The sequence below is a fragment of the Artemia franciscana genome, unplaced genomic scaffold (assembly GCF_032884065.1).
Source record: "Artemia franciscana unplaced genomic scaffold, ASM3288406v1 PGA_scaffold_1178, whole genome shotgun sequence".
Taxonomy (NCBI): domain Eukaryota; kingdom Metazoa; phylum Arthropoda; class Branchiopoda; order Anostraca; family Artemiidae; genus Artemia; species Artemia franciscana.
In genome coordinates, this window is record NW_027062616.1 from 893,583 (window position 1) to 907,776 (window position 14,194).

Sequence of the window (14,194 nt, forward strand, 5' to 3'; positions counted from 1 at the left end):
TGTTTTTCTACTTTATTTTGCTTTATAATTCTTGTAGTGTGTTTTCAAACGGGAAAACTGATTTCTGAAACTGTAACGTAAAAAAAACCCTCAAAAGTTTTTACAAGAATAATCCCTATTTTAAAAATGCCCATTGTGGATTTTCTTTTTGTCATAATTATGAATTTTCCTCGTGAAAATGGCGACTTTTGATATGACGTAAATTCGTTCTCAATCAGCTTAAAAGAATGTTTCAGATGAAATAATAATAACAATCGAATTATGCGAATAATAAGCCAAAATTTTCTAGGATCTGAAAAATTCAAAGTCAAGGTTCAAAAAACTACTAGGCCTACTAAAAAAAACAACAAAAAAACAATTTAAGCTAAAATCATAGGTTTAAACTAGTTGTATTTAAACTTTGATAGCACTTTAAATTTGGAATTTTTCTGTAACATTAGTCTTTGAATTTGAGAAAAAACAGTCTCTCGGACGTTACCAATCGGCAAAGTAGGGAAAATATCCTCTTATCTAGTGTTGATCAAAAATAGGAAAAAACGCAAATTTTCCTTTTTATTTTGAATAGATATGGTGTATAGTGCTAAAAACCTGAGATAGGATGAACACTAGAATATATTAAGGCCACAAAACAATCAAGGGACACCAAAAGAGGAAGACAATGTTTCTATCTAATGAAAATATTTGATAGTTGCTTTGTTTCAATACTTCTTTCACTCTGTATTTTTGAGTCACCGCTTCAAGTTTTATTTTTAGCTCTTCAATTAATTAATTGCAACTTGTTTTATTTTATTATTAAATAAAAAACAAGTATTTTTTAACTAAAAGTAAGGAGCGACATCAAAACTTAAAATGAACACAAACTACTCCGTGTATGAAAGGGACTGTTCCTTCCTCAACGTCCCGCTCTTTACTACTACTACTACTACTACTACTACTACTAATAACTCACTGCAGCACCAAGCCGCCTGAGGCCAAAACAGCTATGCACGCTCCTCCTCCGGCCTAATCTATTTAAAGCCTCCCTCTTTACAACCTCCCAGGAAGTTCCCATTTACTTTAAATCTTTATTTATGACTGCCTCCCAACCCAAACAAGGACGACCTGCTTTCCGTGTAGCCCCAGACGGTTGGCCAAAAAGGACAATCTTCGGTAATCTGTCATCCTTCATCCGTAGAACGTGGCCTAGCTATCTCAACCTTTCTTTCACTATAGCGCTAGAAAGTGGGATTGAACCACATTTTTCGTACAACCTACTGTTTGAAATACGGTCAGTCAGCCGGGTACCCAGAACAATCCGTAGGCAATTTCTCTGAAAAACATCTAGTGAATTTTCATCTGCTTTTCGGAGCGCCCATGGCTCAGAGCCATATTTGACCACTGTCATCACTGTAGCTTCCGATATTCTAATCTTGGTTTGCAGACTTATCTTTCTATTCTTGCAAACTTTTTTTTAACTGTGAAAAAACACCCTGAGCCTTAGCTATTCTACTTTTAACATCTTCACTGCTCCCACCATCTTTACTAATAATACTACCAAGGTCACTGAAGCTCCCAACCTGATCAATCTTTTCGTTACCTAATGTCACCTGTTCATCTTCACTTATTTCTAGGCTTAGTGACTTAGTCTTCTTAACATTAATTTTCAAGCCAATTTTAGCACCCTGAACTTGCAAAACCTCTAAAAATTCATTCATTTTGCTCACATTTTAATCTAATATGCTTAAATTATCAGCATAATATAAGTCCAGGAGTGTTGATCCTCCCCATTTGATTCTGTGGTCTCCAATTGCCTTTCCTGTGCTCCTTAAGACGAAGTCCAGTTAAAAAAAAACTTGTTTTCTTATATTTAATTTCTGAACCATTTTGAATAAATACATGTTTGATTTTGGCTCTCCACAAATGAATAATTAAAATGAAATTTGCGAATTATTTTTTTTTTGCTAAATGGCTTTCTCTCAGTTTTGATCAGCACGATTTTGAGAAAAAGGGGGGGAGGAAGCCTTGTCATCCTCCAATTTTTTCGTTACTTAAAAAGGCAACTAGAATTTTTATTTTTAACGAAAGTTTTTATTAGTAAAAAATATACGTAACTTACAAATTAACTTACGTAACGAACTTCTATATTCGTATATTTTTATTATGTATATGAGGGGGTTTGCCCCCTCGTTAATACTTTGTAATATTTTGTCCTAATTCTTTAAGATTAACCCCTGAATCACAAAGGCTATAGAATAAATAGTTGAAATTACGAAAAATACTTTAGCGTAAAGAGCGAGGTATTTAGGAAGAGATGAACCCCCTACATGCGTAATAATCTCTGTTCGTTTTAAGTTTTAATTTTGGTCCTTACTTTCAGCGGAAAAAACTTTTTCATATTCATTTTTCATTTTTTTTTAATAATGCTAGAAAATCCTGCGCCCCCTTCATGGAATTTCTCTTCGTCCATAAAAAATTCCTCCAAGGGAAGATCCTCCCACGTATACCCCTCTCTTCAACCCCTCCCCACCCAAAAAATCCCTCTGAAAAGGTCTGTACACTTCAAAATAACCATTACTGAATATAAACACTGGCCAAAGTTTGTAACTTGCAGCCCCTCCCCCGGTAACTGTAGGGGAGTAAGTCCCCCCAAAGACATTTTTATAATGTTTTTCGACTATGCTGAACAAAATTGACATCTCAAAATTTTGATCCGTTGGCTTTGGGAAAAGATGAGCGTGGGAGAGGGCCTAGGTACTCTCAAATTTTTTAGTCACTTAAAAACGGCACTAGAACATTTAATTTCCGTTAAAATGAGCCCTCTTGTGACATTCTAGGACTCCTTGGTTGATATGATCAGCCCAGGGGAAAAAACAAATAAACACACCTGTGATCGGTCTTCTGGCTAAAAATACTAAGTTCCACATTTTTTTAGATAAGAGCTAGAAACTTCAAAGTAGGGTTCTCTGATACGTTGAATGCGATGGTGTGATTATCGTTAAGATCCTATGACTTTTAGGGGGTGTTTCCTCCCATTTTTAGAAACAGATTTCTATTTGCTCTTAACTTTTGATGAGTAAGACTAAATTTGATGAAACTTATATATTTAAAATTAGCATAAAAATACAATTCTTTTGATGTATCTATTAGTATCAAAATTCTGTTTTTTAGAGTTTGGTTTACTATTGAGCCGGGTCGCTCCTTGCAATAGTTAGTTACCACGAACTGTTTGATAGACGGGATCTAAACAGTGAATTGCATTAAGCCGTGTCATCATATTGGCTTTTTCTGGAATTGTCACTCGTACTCTGTTAGTTTTTAGGGCAACCCCAGTTTTCTTTGGTACTTTTTATGGCTCAAAAGGCAAATCTGGCATATTTAAAGTGATTTTTCAGAAAAGTTTATTTTACGACGAACAAACCGACTTCATTATGTCTCAACCGACTTTCGTCTGAAAAAGACATAATGAAGACTAGGACTAAAGGATTACTCCTTAAGAACAATTTGGCCAATACGAAAAATTAAGCAAAGAAAAAACAGGTTTTAATTTCGACACAGCAGTGAACAAAAATAAAATATAAAAACTACACTTTAACTAAAAAATAAAATACTCCGAATATTTCGGCCGCACGTCTGGGAGCCTTTCTCAACGGAAAAAAAATTACAACCGACAATAAAGACTTTTTTAAGACATCACAAAAAAAATGCGGGTCTGTCAATGCGTATGATTGTCCGTTGTAAATTTTTTTTTCCGTTGAGAAAGGCTCCAAGACGTGGGGCCGAAATTTTCGGAGTATTTTTATTTTTTAGTTAATGTATAGTTTTTATATTTTATTTTTGTTCCCTGCTTTTTCGAAATTAAAATCCGTTTTTTCTTTGCTTAATTTTTTGTAAATGGAAAAGCCGTGTGGTCTAAGAAATTATTTACGTCTAGCCTACGGATGACAAAAGACCAATTCAATTTTAGTGCTTTTGAATTTAGCAAAAAAATATGCCAATATAATTACACAACAAAGATTTTTAGAAAAGTGCAAATTCCAAAATCATTTCGTTTCAAGTATCATTTAAATACATATAATGAGACTAATCACACGAGAAAGGTAAATTTACTAAATTTAAACCATTTGTTTAAAGATAAAGGTTTCCAGAGATAACAAAAAGTAAAAGAAATAGATTTTTAGAAAAATATCCTTTGCGTGTCCGTTAATGCGTATGATTTCCAACAAATTATGTCAATTTTAAAAAGTTCTTTTGAACATGTGTTAAGGTTATCGAGGGAAAGGTTAAACCAAAAATTTTGCAATTAAAAAGGGAACATGAAGGACAAAATATATCAACGCATAAACCTAAACATTTCCCAGGGCCAGGTGTGATTAATTTAAGCAAAAAGAAGTTAATCAAAGAACAAAAGGAAATCTTTGAAAAAAGTATAAAATTCGGAAAAAAATCCTAAAAAAAATACTGGTAGAAGAAATAATTTCAAAGATTGAGACAGGGATTCATGCGTTTTCTAAAGATGTTAATAATGTAGAGGATTTAAGACTGGGTGTCGCTAATATTATAAAGATTTTGGCAATTTTCAAGAAAACCTTAAGAACAAAGATACAAAAATTTTGAAAGATTTAAAAAAAGATGATTTTCTAATAATAAGGAAAGCTGATAAGAGCAATACGGTAGCAATCCTAAAAAAAAGATGATTATGATAGTGAAATAGAAACAATTCTAAAGGATATTTCAACATACAAAAAAATTAACTCAGACCCAACTAAATCGTATGTTGCAAAATTAAGAAAGGACTTAGACGGCCTAAAAAATAATCGAAGCATCACACCACAGATGTATTATAAGTTCTTCCCGAGGTGATCAATTTGCCCAAGAATATATTGGTTTTCCAAAAATACATAAAACAGGCATTCCTCTAAGACCTATAGTATCAACAAGGAACTCACCAACAGAAAAAAATTAAAAAATGGATAGCAAAGACGCTTAAACCTTTATTATATCTCCAAAAATCGTATATAAAAACTCAGAATTTAAAAAAAATAAACTTAAAAATATTGAAATATCAAATGAATCTAGACTTTTTAGTTTTGATATAAAATCAATGTATACGTATATACCTTTCGATAGATCTGTATTTGTTTTATCTAAAAAAAACTTGATGAACATAAAAATGAGATAGAAGAATTATCTTTAGGCATTGAGATTAAAACTATATTAAATTTAGTTAAAAATAACTAGCAGGTATACTAATTATTCCAAAATTAGAGATAACTTTTACCATCAAATTAGAGGATTAACAATGGGTGAACCTTTAAGTCCGCTGTTAGCAAATATTTATGTAGAGTATGTAGAAACTTTAGCTATTGACACACATTTCTTAAAACCTAAATTTTGGGGTAGATATATGGATGATGTTTTAGCTATTTGGAGTAATGGGCAATAACAAATTGAAGGTTTTCTGGAACATTTAAATAATTTGGAAGAGGAGTTAGTTTTTACAATTGAAAACGAAACAGAGAATAAGTTACTGTTTCTGGATATTTGGATCGATAGAAATAATAATGAACTAGCTTTTTCAATTTACCGTAAACTAACTAACAACAACCGTTATTTGTCTTTCGCATCAAATCACCCGATCAAACAGTTCGTGGTAACGAACTGTAGTAAGGAGCGACCCGGCTCAATAGTAAACGAAACAAAAAAAAACGGAATTTTTATATTAATAGATACACCGAAAGAATCAGATTTTTATGCTGATTTTAGATATATAGGTTTCATTAAATTTAGTCTTACTCATCAAAAGTTAAGAGCCCGAGAAAATGTGCCTTATTTGGAAAATAGGAGGAAACACACCCTTAAAGTTATAGGATCTTAACGAAAATCACACCATCACATTCACCGTATCAGCGAACCCTACTGTAGAAAATTCACGGGTGCGTGTGTATTTGTTTTTTTTCCAGGGGTGATCGTATCGACCATGTGGTCCTAGAAGGTCGCGAGAAGGCTCATTCTAACGGAAATCAAAAGTTCTAGTGCCCTTTTAAGTGACTAAAAAACTGGAGGGCAACTAGGCCCCCTCTCACGCTCATTTTTTTCCCAGAGTCAACGGATCAAAATTTTGAGATAGCCATTTTGTTCAACATAGTTGGAAAACATAGTAACTATGTCTTTAAGGCTGACTTACTCCCTCAGAGTCCCCAGGGGAGGGGCTGAAAGTCACAAACTTTGACCTGTGTTTACTTACAGTAATGGTTATTTGGAAGTGTACAGACCATTTCAGGGGGACTTTTTGGTTAGAAAGGGGGGTTGAGGGGAGGGGGCTACGTACGAGGATCTTCCCTGGGAGGAATTTGTCATGGGAGAAGAGAAATTCCATGAAGGGTCAGGATTTTCTAGCACTATGTAAAAAAACAATGATATAGAATGACAAAAATATATTTATATATATACGAATATAGAAGTTCGTTACGTAAGTTAATTTGTAAGCTACGTATGTTTTTCACTAATAAAAACATTTGTTAAAAATTGAAAATTCTAGTTGCCTTTTTAAGTAACCGAAAAACTGGAGGGCAACTAGGCCTCTTCCCCCACCCTTTTTCTCAAAATCGTCTGATGAAAACTAAGAGAAAGCCATTTAACAAAACAAAAATACACACACTTTGTTTTAATTATTCATTTGCCTAGAGCCAAAATCAAACATGCATTAATTCAAAAACGATCAGAAATTAAATTAAAAAGAAAAATTTTAACTGAAAGTAAGGAGCGACATTAAAACTTAAAACGAATAGAAATTACACGGTGTATGAAAGGGGCTGTTCCCTCCTCAACGTCCCGCTCTTAACGCTATAACCCAGTAAAGTTATTTACTGTTTTATAAAACACAAATGATAGAAAGAGTCAAACTTTAGCCTAAAGAGCGGGACACTGAGGAGGGAACAGCCCCTTTCATACACGGAGTAATTTCTGTTCGTTTTAAGTTTTAATGTCGCTCCTTACTTTCAGTTAAAAAACTTGTTTTTTTATTCAATCCAAGTAAAAGAGGGGGGGGTAGTTATTTCTTTAGTTGATAGAGTGTTAAAATTAGCTTCAGCAGAATACATGAGCAGTGAATTAAGTTTTAATAAGGATATTCTAGTAGAAAAAGGATATCCCGAAAATATGATTTCTCAAATAATTGAAAAAAGGAAAAAAAGTTCATGGAACCTGTAATATTAAAAGAAAATGGGTCAACTCAAAAAACAAATTACATAATTTTGCCATATATTCCAATATTATCACAGAAATTAAGGAGAATTAAAAAAAAACATAATATAAAAACAGCTTTTAAATCAGGACAAACTATAAGCTCATGGCTAAATAATGGAAAAGATAAAGTTCCAAGAAATATACAAAAGGGGGCTTGCAAAATTCCTTGTTCTTGAGGTAAATCTTATGTGGGTAGAACACAGTAGATTTTACAAAATAGACTACAAAAGCACAAAAATGCAATTGATTGCTCGCTAAGACATAATAAAAAACCTGAAACATATGAATCTGTTATAGCGGAACACGTGTATAATTTTCCTCATCACAATAATTTATTTGATCAGACAAAAATGATTGATAATTCTGTAGAGCTTTTACAAAGTTTCAGAGAAATTATAGAAATAAAAAAGATTACCTGTGGGGGTATTAGTTTTAATAGAGATGAAGGGGATTTTAAGATAGATTAAATTTACAATAGTTTAATTAAAGACCAGTTAAAAACTTCAACGAGTATTGATTTACATAATTGTCCTGAAACAAGTGATAACCTTGCGAACGAAAGTCAAAGCAAGGTCAATGCTGTAAGAAGTCAATGGACTGCAGCTAAACAAGCAACTGAAAAAATCCATTCAATATAGAATTCATAAATTTGTTCCATTAACCTGTAGATTTTTTTTAGATCTGGGGCTGGGTGACCTTCTTTTGTTTTGTTCACGTAAATATTATTTTTATTTTTAATAGATTCCCATTTATACACCGATTGTTGCAGAAGAAAAGAACCCATGGTTTCATTATAAACATTTGCTTTGATTTTGTTCTAAAGTTATTACCATCAGTGCTGGGAGTTTTGTCTTATAATGTGAGTTGTTTTTATTTATTTTATTGTTTATACATTTTTTGTTCTTTGCGTTTTAGTCGTCATGGTTTTTTTGTGGTGTCTTAAAAAAATCTTAAATTGTCGGTTTAAAAAAAAATTTCGTTGAGAAAGGCTCCCGGACGAGGGGCCGAAATATTCGGAGTATTTTTATTTTTTTGGTTAAAGTGTAATTTTTATCTTTTATTTTTGTTCACTGCTTTGTCGAAATTAAAACCCGTTATTTTGCTGCTTAATTTTTCGTAAATGGAAAAGCAGTGTGGTCTAAGAATATAATTTGGCATATAAGCAGCAACATAACCAATGATCTTCAGCAAGACCTTGTCACATCTTCGAACATTCGTAGGGAAACCATTCCGTGGTTCCAGATTCTCCGCGGATTATTGCAAATGAATTTTTCTTATCATCTCCCAGTTTGTGCTTCTTGAAGGGTACCGGATATTAAGCAAAGAAATCGTAACATGCAGTACCTTTCGGATGACAAAAAAAATAAGCTAGTATATCAATTACTTCGCAACCTAATGATAATTCTGATGCTTTAAATCTGTTAAAAGGATTATTACAAATCTCACTGTGAAAATGCTCGCTTGACCGTCAAATTAACAACAATGACAAAATTTGTCTAAAATGAATTCTTGAACAAAAGATGCATTTTTCATCCTATATCCTGGGTTTTCACTCAGTCACAGTTCAATTGGAGATTGACCAAGCTTTTAGCCTCTCCAAGAGTTTTGCTTTTTGAGGACTGTATGAAAATCATACTTCTGTTGTGAAACCCATACATTTTACATATATGCTTTGGTTTGAACTTAATTTGTGAGCCGTTGAAGGTAACCAAGAATATTTTCCAGGTATGAAGAAAATTAAACTGCGAGCCGTTTTAAAATCTTTCTTTTTTCTGTGAAAGGGTAATACTGCACAAAAGTGAAATAAGAGTTTGACACAATATTGATCAAGCATGACTTAATCAAGTCTGATTTTTGCCAGCAAAATTTGTTTTCGTTGATCCTCGATCCTATTATTCACCCAAATTGAGTCCCTTAAAGGATAATTTCTTACTCCTTAAAGGATTAAAAATCATAATCAAAGAATAAGATTCTAGGATGCTAAAAATGTTTGAACGCCTGCAATGGACTAAATGGAGCTTAATTAAGTACTCTATTGCCAGAACTGCTATGAACAATGCAAAAATCGCCTGCATTGCATAAATGCAAAAAAAAAAAAAACGACAAGACTTCTCTAAAATGGATTCTTGAGCAAAATATGTTTTTTCATCCTATAGCCAGGGTTGTCATTCAGTCATCTTGTCACAGTTCAATTGAAGATTTGACTTGTCATTTTAATTTTTTTCCTTTGATGTTCGTCTTTTTGTCGTGTTTACTGGGCTTCATTCCTGTTTTGTTACACCGAGGGCAGCTCAGCGATGGTTTTGGCCGGGAATTTGATTACTTTTGTCACAAGATAAAATTTTTACTCGTTTTTGTATTGCCTTTCTTACTACTGAAGGCGTAAAACCTGAGCCACTCCAACTATTACTAACGTAAAGCCTTGACTGATTGGTATAATTGCTTGTGAAACGTAGCTCAAGGGGTCTGGGAAGTGATTGGTTCAGCAAACTAACGCGAAAAATCTTAAAAATGAATTTACAGTGAGATGACCACTACCACTACCAGCTACCAGCATAATAGCCAACTTAGATTAGATATAGAGACAATATTTCTTTTCACAGAATCTGCCTATCGTTTTTACATGTTGCCAATCTGTGAAATATAAAAACACATTTTCTACAGGGGAGCCTTTGGTATATCTGTCGAAAAGATAAGGTTTTAAGAAAAGTCAAGTTTGCCTCTGGCTAACTGAATAAAAATAGACAGATAGTCTTATGGGGGAGATGAATATTCTTTTGGCATTCTTTCGGAGCCGATGACATCTATATAACTAGGTTCTGAGATCACGCTCGCTATGCATGATCTACGGAAAAACGAAGAACGAAAAAAATGAAGAAATAAAACGACAGAACAGCAGTGAGGAAATTGTTCAGTCCTCGAATAACAGAAGCAAATCAGAAATTTTGGCAAAAAATTCTGCTAGTCATCCTCAGTGTTCAAAAACTAAATCATGTGCCACCAGGACTAAATCATGTGCCACCAGAACTAAATCATGTGCCACCAGAACTAAATCATGTGCCACCAGAACTAAATCATGTGCCACCGGAACTAAATCATGTGCCACCAGAACTAAATCATGTGCCACCACAAAATCAAATTAACCCTTCTAAGCAACCTTTAAAGGTTATCCTCGGTGTTTTTGTTTGTTTTTCTTCCGCCTTTTTGTTCTTTGTTGTTTTTTTTCATGGATATTTGCATGGAAAAAATTCTGCAAATCATTATTATGAAACTTAAGATGTAAATCTTCTGTCGTTTTTTCGATATTGAAGAAAAAATTTCCCTTTATTTTGAAATAACCGCAATTTCGAAATAGTTCATTTCTTTATATTAGAAAAAACAACAAGTTTCTTCAGCTGAAACTAAGGAGCAGTATTAAAACTTAAAATTAAAAAAAAATTTCTGTAAGTTGGTGGGGGGGCTCACTTCCCTCTGTCCCCTGCTCTATATTCTAAAATTGGTTAGTATTAAAAAAAAAAAACATTTTATTCGAATTAAAAGGCTCTTATTTTTCGAAAGTCGTTCTTAAAGAATTAAGAAAATAAATAAAACTTTAATGTAAAGAGTTATATATTTAGCAGGGGGCAGTCCTCTCGTACAACGAATTATTTTTGCTCATTTTAAGTTTCAAAGATGCTCCTTATTTTCAGTTGAATAAACTTGTTGTTTTCTAATTTAATTTTTCGAATATTTTGGGGAAATCTGCCTCCTCCTCTATTCCAATTGTTTCTCAAATCATGCCAGTTATCCCCCTCCAAGGAGAAGTGTTCCCTAGACCTCACTCCTTCTCATTGGAAACTTTTCCCCGTGAAAAAGTCCCCCATGAAGAATCGCAAAAAATCCCTTCCCACCCAGAAAAATTTCTTGGGCAATCCCAACTGGTCTGGAAATTGCCCTTGTATCATTCCCACGAAACATCTCCACATGGAAAATGAGTCGCAAAAAGAAAGTAAGACAAAAAAAAAATGAATTTCAAAGAGGAATTCTGGAAAACTCCACCATGTAAAATTTCACGTGGAAATTTCATCCCCAGAAACTTCCCTCCCGACAAAAGATTCTCCCCGTGGAAGATCTTCGTGAAGAAATCCCCCCTCCTCTAGAAAATGTCTGTATACACCCCAACAATATAAAACTATATGTAAACAATGGCCAAATTCATATCTTATAGCTCTCTTTCCAGAGACTCTAGGGGGTCATCTGATCCTCAGAGGCATTTCTATTTGACCTTTCAACTATGTTGAACAAAATGGCTATCTCAGAATTTTGATCAGATGACTTTGGGGCAAAATGGGGAGTGAAAAGAGGGATAGTTGCTCTCTAATCTTGTTGGTCATATAAAAGGGACAATATAACTGTTAATTTTTGTTTGCAAGAGCTCTCTCCCAATCTTATAGTATCTAATCTTCAATCTTCTAGTATGAAAAAAAAGACACGCATCTGTGATGGTTTCTTTTCTTACAAAAAAACGAAGGTCCACATTTTTGCAGACGGAACTTGAAATCTCTATTGTGGAGTTCTTTGATACGCTGAATTTGATGATGTGATTTTTTTAAAATTATTTTGACCCTTCTAGGGGTAAACCCCCTTTTTTCCGAAATCACAGAGATTTTTCAGGCTAGTAGCTTTTGATGAGTAACATTAAACTCAATGAACTTTACATGAGTTCATTACATTACATTCATTAGATAATGAATTTATACATGTATCTATCGTTATTAAAACTTTGTTTTTAAGTTTTGGCTAATATTTGACCGACTCGCTCCTTACTTACAGTTTGTTACCATGGACTGTTTTATGGCTTTATTCACTAATTACATTATTTAATGAATAATAAGTTTTCAAACAGTTCGTGGTAACGAACTGTAGTAAGGAGCGACCCGGCTCAATAGTAACCAAAACTCTAAAAAATGGAATTTTGATATCAATAGCTACATCAAAAGAATCGCATTTTAATGGTGATTTTAAATATATAAGTTTCATCAAGTTTAGTCTTACCCATCAAAAGTTAAGAGCCTGAGAAAATTTGCATTATTTTAGAAAATAGGGGGAAATACCCCTTAAAAGTAACAGAATCTTAACACCATCAGATTCAGCGTATCAGAGAACCCTACTGTAGAAGTTTCAAGCTCCTATCTACAAAAATGTGGAATTTCGTATTTTTTGCCAGAAGACAAATCACGGGTGCGTGTTTATTTGTTTGTTTGTTTTTTTTCCCAGGGGTCATCGTATCGACCAAGTGGTCCTAGAATGTTGCAAGAGGGTTCATTCTAACGGAAATGAAAGGTTCTAGTGCCTCAGGAAGGGCTCATTCTGACGGAAATGAAAAGTTCTAGTGCCCTTTTTAAGTGACCAAAAAATTGGAGGGCATTTAGGCCCCCTCCCACGCTCATTTTCTTCCCAAAGTCAACAGATCAAAATTTTGAAATAGTCATTTTGTTCAGCATAGTCGAAAACCATAAATACTATGTCTTTGGGGATGACTTACTCCCCCACAATCCCTGGGGGAGGGACTGCAAGTTACAAACTTTGACCAGTATTTACATATAGTAATGGTTATTGGGAAGTGTACAGACGTTTTCAGGGGGATTTTATTTCGCTTGGGGGTGGGGCTGAGGGGAGGGGGCTATGTTGGAGGATCTTTCCTTGGAGGAATCTGTAATGGGTGGAGAAAAATTCAATGAAAAGGGCGCAGGATTTTCTAGCATTACTATAAGAAAACAATGAAAAATAAACATGAAAATGTTTTTTATCAAATGAAAGGAAGGAGAAGCATTGAAACCTAAAACGAACAGAGATTATTACGCATATGAGGGGTTCTAAAAATACTTTAGCATAAAGAGCGAGGTATTTAGGAGGAGATAAATACCTCGCTCTTTATGCTAAAGTATTTTTAGTAATTTCAACTATTTATTCTACAGCCTTTCTGATTCAGGGGTCATTCTTAAAGAATTGGGACACAACTTACGATTTAGTGTAGAGAGTGAGGTATTAACGAGGGTACGAACCCCCTCGTATACATAATAAAAATATAAGATTATGAAAGTTTGTTACGTAAGTTAATTCTTAAGTTACGCATATTTTTTTACCAATAAATCGTTAAAAATTAAAAGTTCTAGTTGCCTTTTTAAGTAACCGAAAAATTGGAGGGCAACTAGAGCTCCTTCTCCACCCCTTATTTCTCAAAATTGTCTGATCAAAACTAAGAGAAAGCCATTTAGCCAAAAAAAGAATTAATATACAAATTTCATTTTAATAATTTATTTGCGGAGAGCCAAACATGCATTAATTCAAAAACGTTCATAAATTAAATAAAAAAAACTAATTTTTTTAGCTGAAAGTAAGGAGCGACATTAAAACACCGCAATCCCTCACTCTTTACGCAAAAGTTTGACTCTTTGCCACAATTCTACTTTTTAAAACAATTAAAAACTTTAGCGCAAAGAGCGAGGGATTGTGGAGGGGACAACCCATTTCATATACGGAGTAATTTCTGTTCGTTTTAAGTTTTAATGTCGCTCCTTACTTTCAGCTAAAAAAATTATTTTTTTTTATTTAATTCTGTATAAAAACTTACATTTATATTGGTACCATCACTACTTATTTTGTACTCCTAAAGTAATTAATACAAATTGGAATTAACTTGTTTTCACAGAAAGAAAGATAAGAATAGGAAAAAAAAAATAATAATACGCTTCTCCAATTTATCATGATACCTTATCGTATTGAATTAACTAGCGCTATTATAGAATTAATGTCTGCAAATATCAACCTGAATATATATCAAACAGTTTTTTATAACGAACTGTAAGTAAGGAGCGATGCTGTTCAATAGTAAGTAAAACTTCGAAAGAACTGAATTTTGGTCCTTATTCAAAATATACAAATTTCACCAAGTTCAATACCACACATCAAAAGTTACAAGTCTGAGTAC

At 33.5% G+C, this 14,194-nt stretch overlaps 1 long non-coding RNA gene across 1 annotated transcript in view; it reads right to left on the reverse strand.

Annotated features, from left to right (window-relative positions):
- Positions 1–13,944, reverse strand: part of LOC136041172 (uncharacterized) — a 35,500-nt gene extending 21,556 nt beyond the window's left edge. Inside the window, exon 1 of the long non-coding RNA XR_010620973.1 lies at positions 13,838–13,944. This is a non-coding gene — a long non-coding RNA (uncharacterized LOC136041172). The remainder of the gene's footprint in view (positions 1–13,837) is intronic.
- Positions 13,945–14,194: the final 250 nt, after the last annotated feature.